Source organism: Sceloporus undulatus, chromosome 2 (assembly GCF_019175285.1).
Source record: "Sceloporus undulatus isolate JIND9_A2432 ecotype Alabama chromosome 2, SceUnd_v1.1, whole genome shotgun sequence".
Lineage (NCBI taxonomy): Eukaryota > Metazoa > Chordata > Lepidosauria > Squamata > Phrynosomatidae > Sceloporus > Sceloporus undulatus.
This window is the reverse complement of record NC_056523.1, coordinates 127,460,140-127,475,294: the sequence shown is the minus strand read 5'-3', so window position 1 is coordinate 127,475,294 and position 15,155 is coordinate 127,460,140. Positions and strand designations below refer to the sequence as shown.

General features: G+C 40.8%; 1 protein-coding gene across 3 annotated transcripts in view; it reads left to right on the top strand.

Annotated features, from left to right (window-relative positions):
• Positions 1 to 15,155, top strand: part of SHISA6 (shisa family member 6) — a 432,254-nt gene that overhangs the window by 178,787 nt on the left and 238,312 nt on the right. The window lies entirely within an intron of this gene.

Genomic DNA, 15,155 nt, shown 5'->3' with positions numbered 1-15,155 from the left:
GGCGATTCTCTGGTGCCCATTTTGAAAGAGCATAAACTTTGGCAGGCTTCTGGTTTGAGCCCTATACTACAATTACTGTCATAATTTGTTGAAAGACCTGACTTTATTCATGGCAACTTGTCCGATTACCATAGCCCAGAGGGGATTAAAAGAAAAAAAAAATACTCTGAAATAACTTCTGTTTCTCCTGGCCTCCCATTTTGAGACTTCAGCCAAAATTGTACCTATATAGCAGAGTACTTTCTGTGCATTAAAAAACATTTTGCCTAAGTCAGAGTTTTGGTCAGGTCTCTTGCATTCTTTCAGTCATTTTATGCTTCAGTGAGATCCCTTTTTGGTGGCAACTAACCAGGTGTATTGATAAAAGGAAGGCCAGTTCCAGTAGGTGGCTCTTCACATATCCTTGTGAGCTGCTGGCTACAATTTTCATAACCAGATTGAATGCATCAATCCAAATGTACAATTCCCTATTTAGCACACAGGCTTTTTCTCTCACGTGTCATATTGTCTGGTTTCTGAATTGGCAGGTAATGGAAATAGCTGGCAGCCCAATGAGATGAACAGTCAATCATTGCAACATTATGCAAAATTCATTAACATGAGTTCTCACAACTGGCTGTGGCCAGCAAAGCTGTTCTCACCAGCTCTCATTTTCTGTGAGGTCACTCAGATGTCCTGTGATCATCTCTTTTTTTGTTTTCATAACTATATACCATTGTGGAGAGCATGTGCCCCTTTGCCATGGTTTATAATGTGCTCCATCCTTTTTCAGCCCTGTGTTCATTTATTTGTTCCCAGGAGATTTTTTGGAATTGGTACATTTTTCATAATAATTATTGCTGTAAAGAACATTTTTCAGGCCACAGAACAAGCTTCTGCCATATTGCTTTGAAACACAGTGAAGCTGCAACTTTTTGAAGAGTGCCAATCAATCTGTCACAAAAAAAATTGTGCAGACTGTGTTAAGTTGCAAGATATCATGCGGCCTATTTCCTAAAACATGTATGTGACTGAGAAGGCAAACAGCTCATCTCTTTCCTTCACCAAGAATTCTATGATCCGTGTGTGTGTGAGAGAGAAGAGGAATGGGGCATTTGTAATATTGAACTCCTGCTTGTCTTTCCATTTCTAAGCCTTGGAAGAAAGATGCATATCATGGTTCCTTTAAACGAAAACTCACTACCAGACTCTAGAGGGCCTACTGGTGTGCATTATAACACATCCCAAATAGATGTCTAGTATGCAGGCTGTCAGGCGGGGGGGGGGGGCTGTTATTTTTAATGACACCTATCTAGATCTGGCTCGTTCCCTCCTCTCTCCATTCCTCCCTACTACCTCACCAGCTACCTTGGTGGAGTAGCCATCCCTGTGTGACTTTGGAATGTCTTTTCCCTAATGCTTGCTGGTGCCCATCTTTTGGAGCCAAACTACAATCTACCCTACTGGAGAACAGCAAAGGACAAGTACAGTATGAGTATTACTGTGTCTAATGATGCATTATATATGTTATGGTTTGTGTTATGGTTTAGGTTCAGAGGAAGAAAGCATGTAAATTGAAAGTAGGAGTTTCAATGGTTTGAGATATGCAGATGACATTGTACTAATAGCTAAAGATGGCTTACTGAGGGAGAAAGTAACTAAATGAGGTTACAGTTGAACATTAAGAAAATTAAAATAATGACCACAGAAGATTTTTGCTAAAATGTATGATGAAGACATTGAAATAGTGAAAGATTTTCTATACCTTTCCTCAGTCATCAATCAAAATGGAGACTGTAGTCAAATGAAGACTAGAACTTAGAAGGCAACTATGAAGAAATAAGATAAAATCCTCAAGCATGAATATATATAATCAGATACCAACATCAGAATTATCCATACTATAGTTTCTGTGTATGGTTGTGATATCTGGAAAGAGAGGAAAACAGGTAGAGAATAAACTCGTTTGAAATGTGCTGGAGGAAATCAAGCCTGGGCTCTTATCAGAAGCCAAATTAGTAAGCAGAGGCTATCATGCTTTGGACATACTGTGAGACAACAAGACTAATTAGAAAATACAATAAAGTAGAATGCAGTAGGAAAAGGGGAAGACCACATTCCAGTTGGATTGATGCAAGAAAGGAAGCCACAGACCTGAGTATGCAAGACTTTAGTAAGGCCATTAATAACAGGGGCATTGGGAATCTCTCATTTAAAGGGTTGCCATAGGTTGAAGCCAACCCAAGGGCACATAACAACAATTGTTGATTTCAATTTTAAATTGCATTGTAAATTGCCACAGTCGCCCCTCCTAACTCATGGATCTGAGACCCGTGCCCTTGAATATACACGGAGAGGCAACCTCTGCTATTTCCAATGGCGTGTGCACCCAGCGTGCACACCAGGCCACGTGGCCAGGCCACACACACGTGGGAGGGGGTTGTCCCATTCAAGCCTGTAGGGCTTGAATAAGCACAAGCCTCCATTTGGGGGGGGGTGTTTCCGGAATGAATACCCCACAAAACGGAGAACCAACTATATAAACATGTTTGAAAAGTGGTATATCAGTGTCATCTATAAGCAAACACTTATATTTCAGTCTTCTTCTAAGAAACTCCAAAGCAACTCAAAAGAATAAAAGGATCAGAAACAAATATTCTCAGGCTGAGGAAACCATTATTGGCTGAGGGTAACCATCTTTAAAGTGTCTGACTCATAATAGTTTTGCCTGTCATTAGCTATTCCAACTATTACTATCAGTCCTTCTGTTCTTTCTTCCCCCCCCCCCCCCCCCCCAAAGTTTGTGATGGGAAGGAGGAAGCATAGGATTCATTTTAAAGGCCTAGATGACAGTGTTAAATGCCAATTAATGCCAAAAATCACAGGAAATGCAGAGTGCAGGTGCCCTTCAGCTTAATGGATTTAGCTGGGAGATTAACATCAATATTTTATTTAAATTCTTTTTGCTTATTTGTAGTTTTAGGATTCTGTTATATTGTGATGTTGTTGTTATAAATGAGAGTGATTCACTCCAAAGTAGCAGTGGGCACTCAGGAGATATGGTTTCTGCTGAGAAGCTCAGGAAATGCAGTTTACGGTGCCTCCCAGCTGAATACACTGAACATGGAAAACTATGTTATTCACTGCTCCCTAGTAACAGTGGACTCTCAGAGGCAGTCAGTCAGGAGTATGCATTGCCTTCGTCATGAGACAACAGTAGGATTCCCACACTCTTGCTGATGTCCATTTCTGTTGCTTTGAGGATGGCAGGGAGTTCATTCATCACTGCTATCACAGAACTCAAGGTATTAGAGAAGTGATTATTAAATAGAATGTTGTGTTTTTAGTGCTGGATTAATAATCACCTCTCTAATACCATTTCATTTTATTGCCTAGCTATTATGTTATACCATGGGCCCTTGGTATCCACTGGGGTTTGGTTCCAGGACACACACACTCACCTTGGATTGCAAAATCCATGGATGTTCAAATCTCATTAATTACAATGGCATAGTAAAATGGTGTCCTTATATAAAATGGCAAAATGAAGGTTTGCTTTTTGGAATTTATACATTTTTGAAACATTTTCAAACCATGGATGCTTGAATCTGTGGATGAAAAATCAATGGATACGGAGGGCTGACAGTATTCTCAAAATGGAGATCAGAATGCTTGTAAAGAATATCAGGTAGTTAACAGTAATTCATCTTGAGTAAACTAAGTGTACATCCAGTTAGTTGTATGCAAGGCATTATCTCAGCCATCTTCATCTGCTTTTGGTATTTCATTAAAGACTATGAAGTATTTTAACCTTCATCTGTATTGACTTCTCAGTGGGATCTGTAAATCTCAGTGAATCTTCATGTTAATGGGTGGGGGTTTGGGGGAGGGGTAACAGAATCGCAGGCCAGTCCATCTGTTCAGGCAAAGTTCAAACAAAATGGTATCCCTTTTGTCATGTATTAGAACAGTGGTTCCCAACTTTTTTTGGGCTGTGACCCCCTTGCGGCCAGAAGTCCCACCCCTTTTTCAGCCGGCAGCCTCCCTGATTAGTTGGGAGGTCAGGGAGGGGCGGGACTTCCATCTGCCTACAAACCCCAGCGGCCTTTCTGATCAGAATTCTCACCCCTTCTTCCAGCCGGCGGCCTTCCTGATTGGTTGGGAGGCCAGGAAGGGGCGGACTGGGGAGGCCGCCAGTCAGAAGAAGGGACAGGGCTTCTGGCCACAAAGGCTGCTGGAAGCCCCACGCGATTGTGGTGGCGGTGCGGCAGCAGCAGCAGGCCAGAGGAGGAGGAGGAGGAGGAGAAGGCCAGAAGAGGAGGTGAGCTGGAGGAGGTGAAGGGGTGAGCCCCAACCTGGCGACCCCTGAGAAAGGGTCGTTTGACCCCCAAAGGGGTCCTGACCCACAGGTCCTAAGGTTTTGTCCTAAGTCATTTTTTTAGGCCTGCAGTCCTGACCAGGTAAAGCTAGAAAGGACTAGAATTTTGGCTCACATTCCCTAGAATTCTCCAGCATAATGGCTAAGGGATTCTTAGCCATTAAACTTCCCTCCACATGAGTGCTCCCCAGTTGCAGTAATAATAATAGGATTGTTTTTGTATTTGAATAACATTCCTTCTAAGGCATGAGAGCCATTGGTCCTTAGCCTTGGACTTCCATATATTTGGAACTTCTATTCCCAGAATCTTTAACCATTGACCATGCTGTCTTGGGCTTCTGGGAATTGACGTCCAAAGGCTGGGAAACACCAAATCTGTTGTAACTTTTAGTTCCCCCAAACCCTTCATATCTGCATGACTGGCACTAATCAAGTTGTAGGCTTGATGTAAGCACGCTTAGAGGAGCTAGAATTTGCTCTCTCTTTGGGATTTGGTGTCATGGCATTTTGTAAATGGGCTTTCATCTGAAGGTTGTCATGGTATAGGAGAGTCTTCAGGCCCTCATCTTGCTCATTAAACAGCATGAGAGAGCCTAGAGGATTCCCTCTAGGCTTTGCTCCCAAAGTTGTTGTCTCTATGAAATGCTTAATGTTTAAATGAGTCATTTGCACATCAACTGCCTTTGGTGTGTATATTAACTCATCAGTAAAATGTCACTATCAGCCAAAGTCTGTCAGGAAGCAGAGTTCCTCTTCCTGCACATACAGTCACCCTTTGGAACTTACAGGGGATCCATTCCAGACACACACACCCACAAGTTCCAAAACTCACACATATTGAAGCCCCATAGGCTTGAATGGGGCACGTTCATGTGGGGTCACGCCATGGACATGCACCCCATTGGGATAAATGATCCCTCCACGAATATTCAAGACCGTGGATTTCAAGTCCACAGACTTGAAGGAGCGACTGTACTTCCCTAACAGAGAGAGCCAGAACAATGAGTTTTCTTTCCTATCACACTCACAGTGTCTTGAGGCCTCCCCACAAGTTGTCTCCCTCTTTGTATAGGCATATTGCAGAGGACAAGGACAGAGTAGCCAGCTCTAGGCAGCAGACTTTGCTCTCCCGAGAGAGAAGCATTTGAACATTTCCAGAAAAGCAAGCAATGCGGGGGAGGGATCTTCCTGGGAGAGACAGAGCGTGTATCCATCTTGCCACAGTATGAGAATGGAGTGAAATGTATCCATCTTGCCACACATTATAAGAATGGAGTGAAAATTATCATGTTATCACAGTGAGCTGTAAAGGTGAAACTTTGACACCAAGAGAACAGGAGGAAGGCCTTTTATACTGGGAGTGTTCAAATATATTAAGGCAGCTTGGGCTCAGGCAAACAGGGGCAGTACATCTAAGAATGTCTTGGTAGAAAGGAGGGCAGAGAAAGAAATATATTATTTATTTATTTATTTATTTATTTATTTTATTTTTATCCTGCCTTTCTCCCAAAATGGGACCCAAGGTGGCGAACATATATAAACATAAGTTAAAATTAAAACATAAAAAAATTAAAATATATATTAATGCAGGATGCGTATTCTGGGTTTCACCACATCCTCATGAGTTCATAGGGGAGCTACTGAATGAAGGCTTAAACTAGAGGCAGCTGTCTTGATAGTAGGCTGTGAAAGTGGAAAAGCTGCTGCAGATGAGGTGCGTATGTTGCTGTGGAGGGTTGAGCCGATGCCCTGATCAGCTGAGCAGCACAGCTCCACAGTGCTTAGTGACCATTGGTACAATAAACATATTCAATCCTTCTGAATATTTACGAACAATTGAGGATTTTTAAAGCTGGGGTTAGGATTTTTTGAAATTAGTCATCATAGAAATTTGGATAAGGTGAAAAGCCTCCTGTCACCACCAATGGCCAGATTTTTATTATCCTTTCAAGTCTAATTGCTGCACAGGAGAGGGAAAAGCAATCTTCTTCTTTCTTTTTTTTAAGGTTGTCATGCAGATGTAAAATTAGCCTTTCCCAGCTATGACCCTGGCCACACAGATGCATGCATATATGCAGAAACTAGGTTGTAAATAAAGCCTGCTACAATTGAGGTAAGGGGAAGATACTACCGGGATGCAGAACAAGGGAGCAGCTGAATTAGGGAGGCCTTATATGTTGCAAATTCCCCACTCTAATCTTGAAGAAACCTGTTAGTATTTACTGTAGTATTTATTTCAATGTGCACATAGTTTCAGAGAGCAGAAGTGAGCCTCAGCAATCTGATGGGAGTGTTTTGATGGTGCATTCCTGCATGGCAGGGGCGGTGGACTGGATGGCCCTTGTGGTTCATTGATTCTGTGATTAGGCAGCTCTCCCCCCACCACACATGCAAATCATGTACTAGTGCAGAATATTCCTTGTTAAGCATGCCTCTTATTTTTGCTTAAAATGTGGGTCATGTTCACTCAATCCATCCATTCCCTTTTAAAGTTAGCACACAGGGTCTGTGCATGAGTTTCAACCAGAGTTCCCTTCACAGCATTCAGTCTGGTCCTGTGTATGTCCCACACACCCTCCCCCCCCACCCAAAAAAAAGAGAGAGGGATTTCTCTATTAGAACTGCAGGTGCAGTCTAGGTTCTGTCCTCCCCCAATACTTCACCCCTTTTATTTTATATTTGTTTATTTATTTGTTTTGTTTATTTTATTTGTATGCCACTGTTCTCCCAGAATGAATCCAAGGCAGCTCACAGATAAAACCATTTTTAAAAATTACAATCAAATTTCAAACAGCCAAAATCTCTAAAAACAATTTAAATTACACTAAAATATACAAAAGTTAAATGACATAACTAAAACATTACTTTTATCTCTGGTAATTCTGCATTTGCTCTCCAATAGTGGTGTGGGATGTCATTGTTGTTATTGTTTCCTCAAAGAAAGTGCTGTTGTTTCATTTGAACAAATGTACAAATCAAGGAAAAGGAAGGGAGAGGAATCAATCACATCACAAGCCACCTAGTAATTGCAATTGTGCTTCTTTTTTATTTTATTTTTTTAGTAGTGACTATTTTAAGTATGAATTTTGACATTATATAAAATTTCCTTTCAAACTACAGTGAACAGTCAATAAATAAATAAATATATTATGGCCCTTAATTATTATACAGAACAGCCACCTACCTACCTACCTAAGTGTCTGACTGCCTGTGTGTCACCTGTCCAGAGTTTGGTAAAATACTTTTTAAAAGTCATTTGTTCCTGTTACTTATTCAAGTTCTTGAAAAATATCCTATTAGCCTAACTCATCACAGTGCTGAAAAGGTAACTACTTCCATTACTTGTTATTCTGCTCAGTACTTTTTAAATAACTTTTTTGGGGAGGAGGCAACCTTGGATTAGTTAGAGAGTGGCATAAAAGTTGACAAATTCCTGTCAAAAATGCTTCTTGCAGTGCCCTTTTAAAATAACTCTTAAAAGCTCCTAGAAACCATTTTCTGTTAAGCCAACAGCTGAACTCCTTTCTTTCTCACTGTGTTACTTTTGAAATCTAACTTTCTTACAACTTTGGTGCATGAAGAAGTAACCAATTAAAGGTAATTGTATTATAACTCATCACTTTCTGTCAGACCTCTTTCTATCTGGAGTAGGTCAAAATGCCCTTCTTTGGCCCATTGAAACATTATATTGCATGTCAGCTTCTACATATTATCAAGGACAGATGATGTTGGACAGATATGCATGATGTTAAAGGCAAGATACGTTGAATATGTGTATCTTCTATGGCAGTGGAGGAGTGACCTAAGAGCTGCAGGTCTGATGCTTGCAATCCAACAGATATTGTGGAACATGCTTATTGGATGAAGTTGATAAACTTTTACAAGGAAGAGGAGACATGGAATAGAAATAAGTCAATGTAAAGAAGTATGGGTAGGTGGATACTTGTGTTTGCACATGAATACACGGTTGCTAGATACTAACAATATGAAATCCCCGAGTAGAATGTGTTTCAGTGGAGGTCATATATCTTTCTCTGAGGTGGTCCAAAGTTTCTCAGGGTGCTCAGCACATGAAGATACATTATACTCTGCACCATGTGAGCCCAGGTGTAGCAATGACAGCTATTTATTTAAATAGGAGAGGGTAGTAAAAGAATGGATGAACTTACCTACCTTCCTTCTTTCCTTCTTTAGCAATCTCAGTAAAATGTATGTGTTTATTAAAGCTGCTTGCTGTCATTGCTGAACCAAGTATAGGTGAAGTATCTCTGAAGCTTTTGGATCTTCTTGTAGTTGTATCCCAATTTGTAACTTTTTTTTTACTTTCTTCCCTAAAATTCAGGAAGACTTGTGATGAGTCCTTTTTTGCATAGTTCCACCCTTTTCATCTACATAGCCTTCCTCCTTTGGGTTTCATTTCTTGGTTATCAAAAAATACGATGCTAAAGTCTGTGATGAAGCAGGAAATGGCATGTGTCTGTGCGTCTGTAAGAGAGAGAGAGGGAAGGGACAGAAAGAGGAAGCAGAGAGGGAGCAAGAGAGAAAGAGATTTTAATTTACTAATAGAGGTGTAGCATCAAATGAGAATTGTGGCAATATTTATTTATTTATTTATTTATTTATTTTATATGCCACTTTTCTCTCAGAATGGAACCCAAGTTAGTTCACAGATAAAGTAATTTTTTATACAATAAAAAATTAAAAACAGTTAAAATCATCTTGCAGAAACCATATAAAATTACATAAAACATACAAAAGCTAAAAGCATAAATAGGCCACACACCCATATAAAAGCCTCCATGACAACGATTACATATTAAAAGCCTCCTTGAATAAAAAATGCCTTTGCCTCCCAGTGAAGGGCAAGCTGTGAGGGGCCAGCCTAGCCTCCCCTGGAACAGAGTTCCAGAGAGTGGGAGCAACCACTGAGGGGGGGGGGGTTTCTCTCTTGTGTCCTCACCATGCAAGCCTGTATTGTTGGTGGGACTGAAAAAGCCTTCCCCTGAAGATCTTAGAACCTTTGCTAGTTGGTATGGGAAGATATGTCTTTCAGATAGTCTGGACGTAAGATGTATAGGACAGTCATGACTTGCACTTTAAATTGTGTCTGAAAATAAACCACTACCTGGTGAAACTACCTGTTTCAACAAGAGGGGTATATGCTCCCTATAACCAGCATGACATGATTATTCTGTCTAGCCCTTCCAGTTACTTTCTTTTGTTTTAAAATGCTGAAATACTCCCTGCATGGTTGCATCAGGCCAGGACTTTGGAGCAGAAGCACTTGTGGCTGGCATCTCTAATGTTAGTGGGTCAGTGAATCCTCCTCAGGTTTTAGTATGAACATTAAGGAGCTGTCCAATGTGCTGGACTAATTTTGGCGATAGGGAAATCAAAGATGCCATAGACATCAAAGCCACCAGTTCGCCAGACAGAGGTCTAGGTCCTTCCTCAGTAGAATTGGCAGTAGGGACCTCAAACACAGGAAAAATGCCTCACTGCACACTTGGAAGTAAGAGCAATAGCAATAGCAGCTTCATTTATATACCGCTTCATAGAGACTAAGCAGTCTCTATGCGGTTTACAACTGTAAGCTAATTGCCCCCAACAAGCTGGGTACTCATTTTAATGACCTTGGAAAGATGCAAGCCTGATTCGAGCCTGAGCCCCTGGCTGGTATTGAACTCACAACCTTATGGTTTATGAGTGAGTGACTGCAGCAGTAAAGACATTTAACCACTGCACCACCAGGGCTCCTCAAGACATGCATGTTGACATCTAAGTGAGATCCCTGACTTAAGACCCTAAGTCCAGAACTTCAAATGACCTGTTTCTTCCCACCACCACCATTTTAGATCTGCAGGATAAACATAAGCATAATTATTGGTGAGGGAATGTCTTATGTGTGTTTCCCAGGATCCATACAGATCATCCAGTTCCTTTTAAAATGGGTTTTCCTCAGATTTCCACTTCTGCCCTCACCTGAGCTGAGCTAAGAAAAACTAGTCATGCAATCAGAGTTTCAGTGCATTTTACATGAGTTGCTTGAGAAATGTTTAATTCATCTTTGGAAATCCTGCTGTTAAACTCCCTTGATTCTCTCCGAGAGATAATAATGCTCTCCTTTATAAAGAAAGCTAGAATGTGGTTGTGTCTTTATCTTTATTTTAATTGTGAGTTTTGTTCTTAAACAAAGGATAAAAGATGAAAGGAAGAAGAGAAAAATATATATTTACATAAAAGTAATTCCAATAGATGAGTGAAATCAAATGAACCAATTTACAAGGCAGGAAAGGTTACTACTGATTAAATGCCCTATAATCTTGAAAATCTCTTTGGAACTCAGCTTGCTCTGCTCAGCAGTTACTGTAACAGAAATAGCTTCATGGTTTAGACCTACGCATCCTTAAAAGCTATTAATATGGCACTTTTATGTTGTTTGGAATAGCTAACTTTTATTTAGAGTTGTGACGAGGTACCTGGAAGAAAATTATCATAGTTATGACCATCACCATGACCTCTATTGTTGGCCTTGTTGTCAGTATTGTCATCATCAACATGTAAACCATTCTTAATGTCTAGTGTCCTTAGCTTTATTTTGCTGACCAAAGCACTCTGTTGTTTTAGTTAACTTTTCAGCAGAAAGGAATCTCACTTTCACCAAGCTGCCCACTGAATCCTTGACTACAAGAAAGGTTTTACCCTGCCACCAAAAGGAAAACAAAGAGGGACCCATCCTAACTTCCCTAGGGAGGCAGTTCCAAAGTGTTGGAGTAGCTCAGAGAAGGCCTTCTCCTGCATTCCAACCAAAACCATCTGTACTGTATGTCATGAAGCATCCAGAATTAATGTCAACTACATGCAAAACTGTCAAAAGCCTTGTTGAAATCAAGAAATAATACATCCGCAGCATCCTCCTGATCAGGAATGTGTGACATTGCAGAAGTTAATGGACATTTACTAGCAAGGCTTAATAGGAGTTGCAGTCCAACAGTATCTGGAGGTAGAGACATTCATTCTCTCTATTCCTGATACCCCTGAGGTTGCTGGAGCTTTCCCCCCCACAATGGTACTGAAGGAGCATTTTTTCAAAACAGTGTAAAAAGGTTGTAGGACCCAAATGAAATCCATATGTTTCTGTTGAAGTCAAACCTTTCTTGAGTCAGAGGGCATGCCCATATACTAAATCAAAAGGGTATTCAAGCTATTCTTTAACACAGCAATAGATAATCAAAGTATACTCAACAATGGCTCCTCATCATCCTGGAGAGAAGTGACTACCTGGGGTGCCATAGGGTTCTGTTCTGAACTAAATGCAATTCAGTATCTTTAAAGGAGGACTTGGAGGCATGTTTATCAAATTCATAGATTACAGTAAATTAGAAGGAGTTACTAATACCCCAGGGGACAGGATCAATATTCAAAATGATTTAACAGATTAGAAAGCTGGGCCAAAACTAACAAAATGTATTTCAACAGAGAGAAATGTGGGATACTACATTTGGGCAGTAAAAATGAAATGCACAGTTATAGGATGGGGGGCACCTGGCTTGACTGCAGTATGTGCAGAAGGGATCTGGAAGTCTTAGTGGATCATGGGTTGAACATGAGTCAGCAATGTGATGCAGGAGCTAAGAAGGCCATACAATTCTAGGCTGTATCAATAGGAGTATAATCGTTAGATTGCGGAAAGTAATAGTGACACTCTATTTTGCTGTGGTCAGACCCTACCTGGAATATTGTGCCAAGTCCTGGGCACTTCAATTCAAGAAAGATGTGGGCAAGCTGGAGCATGTCCAGAGTAGGGCAACCAAAATGGTGAAAGGTTAGGAAACCACGCCTTATGAAGAGCGGTTTAGGGAACTGAGTATGTTTAGCCTGGAGAAGAGGAGGCTAACAGTTGACATGATAGCCATATTTAAATATTTGAAGGGATGTCATATTGAGGATGGACCAATCTTGCTTTCTGCTGTTTCAGAAACTAGGATGTGGAGTAGTGGATTCAAGCTTCAGTGAAAAAAAGTGAAAATAATTCCATATCGATTTTTTTTTTTAAAAAAAATTACAGTTCTAGTTAAACTTCTTAGGCATACTGTTCACCACTGTGTAATGGGAGGGTGGGGGGATCCAAAGTGATCTAATATGGGGTAGACCTGAACTTTGGGAGTATGGCTCAGCATAGAACAGCTCATTGTTTTAGGAACTGGAGGAGCTAATTACTTAATTCTTTCAGTTCTATTTGCCAGTATCATCATGTTTAATAGAGTAAGTATAGCCTGCTTTTCCTATCCATGCGTTTTGCATCGACACATTCAACCATCCATGACTTGAAAATATTTCACAAAAAAATCAAAAAAGCAAACCTTGATTTTGTCATTTTATATGAGGGACACAATTTTTCTCCACCACTGTACATAATGGGACTTGAGCATCTACAGGGGTCCTGCAATCAAACCATAGCAGATACCAAGGGCCCACTGTATCTACTTTTCTTCCTTTTGTAGTGGTGGTGGTTGTTGTTGCCTTCAAATCATTTTACCATTTTTTAATATTTGAGCTTACCCCTCATCTTTAGCTGGCCTAATACTGTCTTACTTGCAACTGGGTCACCTTCCAATTTAGAATCATGCAATGATTTCTGAAGTTCCATAAAGTTTTGTATTTTTAGACCAAATTGTTGTGTATCAGCAATGCATGAATGCATAACCTCACACTTTTGTTGATGTGCAGTTTATAACTGTTACACTCATCAACCCCATTGACTAATGAAGCACCCATTTCAGTAACAAGCAATTATGAATCTCATTAGCTGATGGCACCCCATTCAAACAGGCACTACAGAATGCAGACCGTAAGCAGAACAGAGCTTACATGTAGTTAGGAGCTTGATTAATGGGGTTGTATTTGCAGTAGTGCATAGTAGGTTTTTTCAGGGAGATTCTCGCGTGGGCCCTACAATCCAATGAGGTAAGATTGTCTCCACTGTATGAGATAGCATGTATAGGCCTCGTGGATCTGACTTTCTTTTGCAGAAGCTTTTTCAATAAAAGAAATGTAAAAGGGAATCAGAGATTCCCAGCAGGCTTTGTATTGGAATCCCAGCGCAGGCTGTCACTAATGACACATCCCATAGCTTGGTGGAATGAGACATTTTAATACTTAAAGGAATAAAGAATGTCATAAATAAAAGATAAAACTACCTGCAGAGGCAATGCTCAGCTTAGCTGCCTTCCCTGGTTTGAGATGCTGCATGAGGCCACACATACAGAGAGAGAGACATACTCCTCTTAAAGATACATTAGAAATCCTCCCTCCTTTCTTTCTTCTCTCCCTCATTATTTCATTTTAAAATATTTTATTGTAGGGAATGAAAAATGGCTTTCCAGTTGTATCAAACCTCACTCCAGGGACACCAGGAAAGGTCTTAGCAAATCAGCAATGATGGGGCTAAGCAAGCTCCTCACAGGGACTACTACAGCAACCAGCAGCCTAAACAGGATACAGCAGAGGAGTATATTATCTTATCACTGCCCAGCTGCGCTTCCTTTTATACAATACCTCAGAAGAGATGTACTTGCCTGTTGCAAGTCACCTTTTTTGAAAAGTGAGAATGCAATGAACTCAAAATTTAAAGTAATATAATGAATGGGAATGAAATCATTTTAGGGTAATGACTAATGTTTTATAGAAGTAGGAAGCAGTATGGTGTTTCCAGTCCTACCTGAAAGGGACAGTGCTACAGAGTAGCACTGGGAAATTCCTCTTCAACCCCCTTGAGATTAAACTATGGAGTGCCATAGGGCTCCATGTTATCCCGGTGCTATTCATGAGGTCACTGAGGGACATTAGTGTGTGTGGAGTGGGGCATCATCAGTATGTTGAGGACACTCAGCTCTACTTCTAATTGGAGTGAGCTGGGGCTGTGCAGGTGCTGGACCATAGAATCAGAGTTGGAAGAGACCGCAAGGGCCATCTAGTCCAACCTCCTGCCATGCAGAAAATCTAAATCAAAGCATCCCTGACAGATGGCCATCCAGCCTCTGATTAAAGACCTCTAAGGAAGGAGAGTCCACTACACTCTAAGGGAGTTTGTTCTACTGTTGAACAGCCCTTACTGTCAGGAAGTTCCTCCTAATGTTGAGGTGGAATCTCCTTTCCTGTAGCTTGCATCCATTGCTCTAGGTCCTAGTCTCTGGAGCAGCAGAAAACAAGCTTGTTCCCTCCTCAATGTGACATCCCTTCAAGTATTTAAACAGGGCTATCATACCACCTCTTAACCTTCTCTTCTCCAAGCTAAACATCGCCAGCTCCCTAAGTCGTTCCTCATCGGGCATAGTTTCCAGACCCTTCACCATTTTGGTCGCCCTCCTTTGGACACGCTCCAGTTTCTCAACATCCTTTTTAAATTGTGGTGCCCAGAACTGGACACAGTATTCCAGGTGGGGCCTGACCAGAGCAGAATAGAGTGGCACTATTATTTCCCTTGATCTAGATACTATACTTCTATTGATGCAGCCTAAAATTGCATTGGCCTTGTTAGCTGCCGCATTGCACTGTTGACTCATGTTCAATTTGAGGTCTATTTGGACTCCCAGATCCCTTTCACATGTAGTCTCGTTCAGCCAGGTGTCACCCATCCTATATCTGTTCATTTCATTTTTCCACCCTAAGTGCAGTACCTTACATTTCTCTGTGTTGTAATTCATTTTGTTACCTTTGGCCCAGCTTTCTAATCTATTAAGGTCATTCTGAATTTTGATCATGTCCTCGGAGTATTAGCTACTCCTTCTAATTTGGT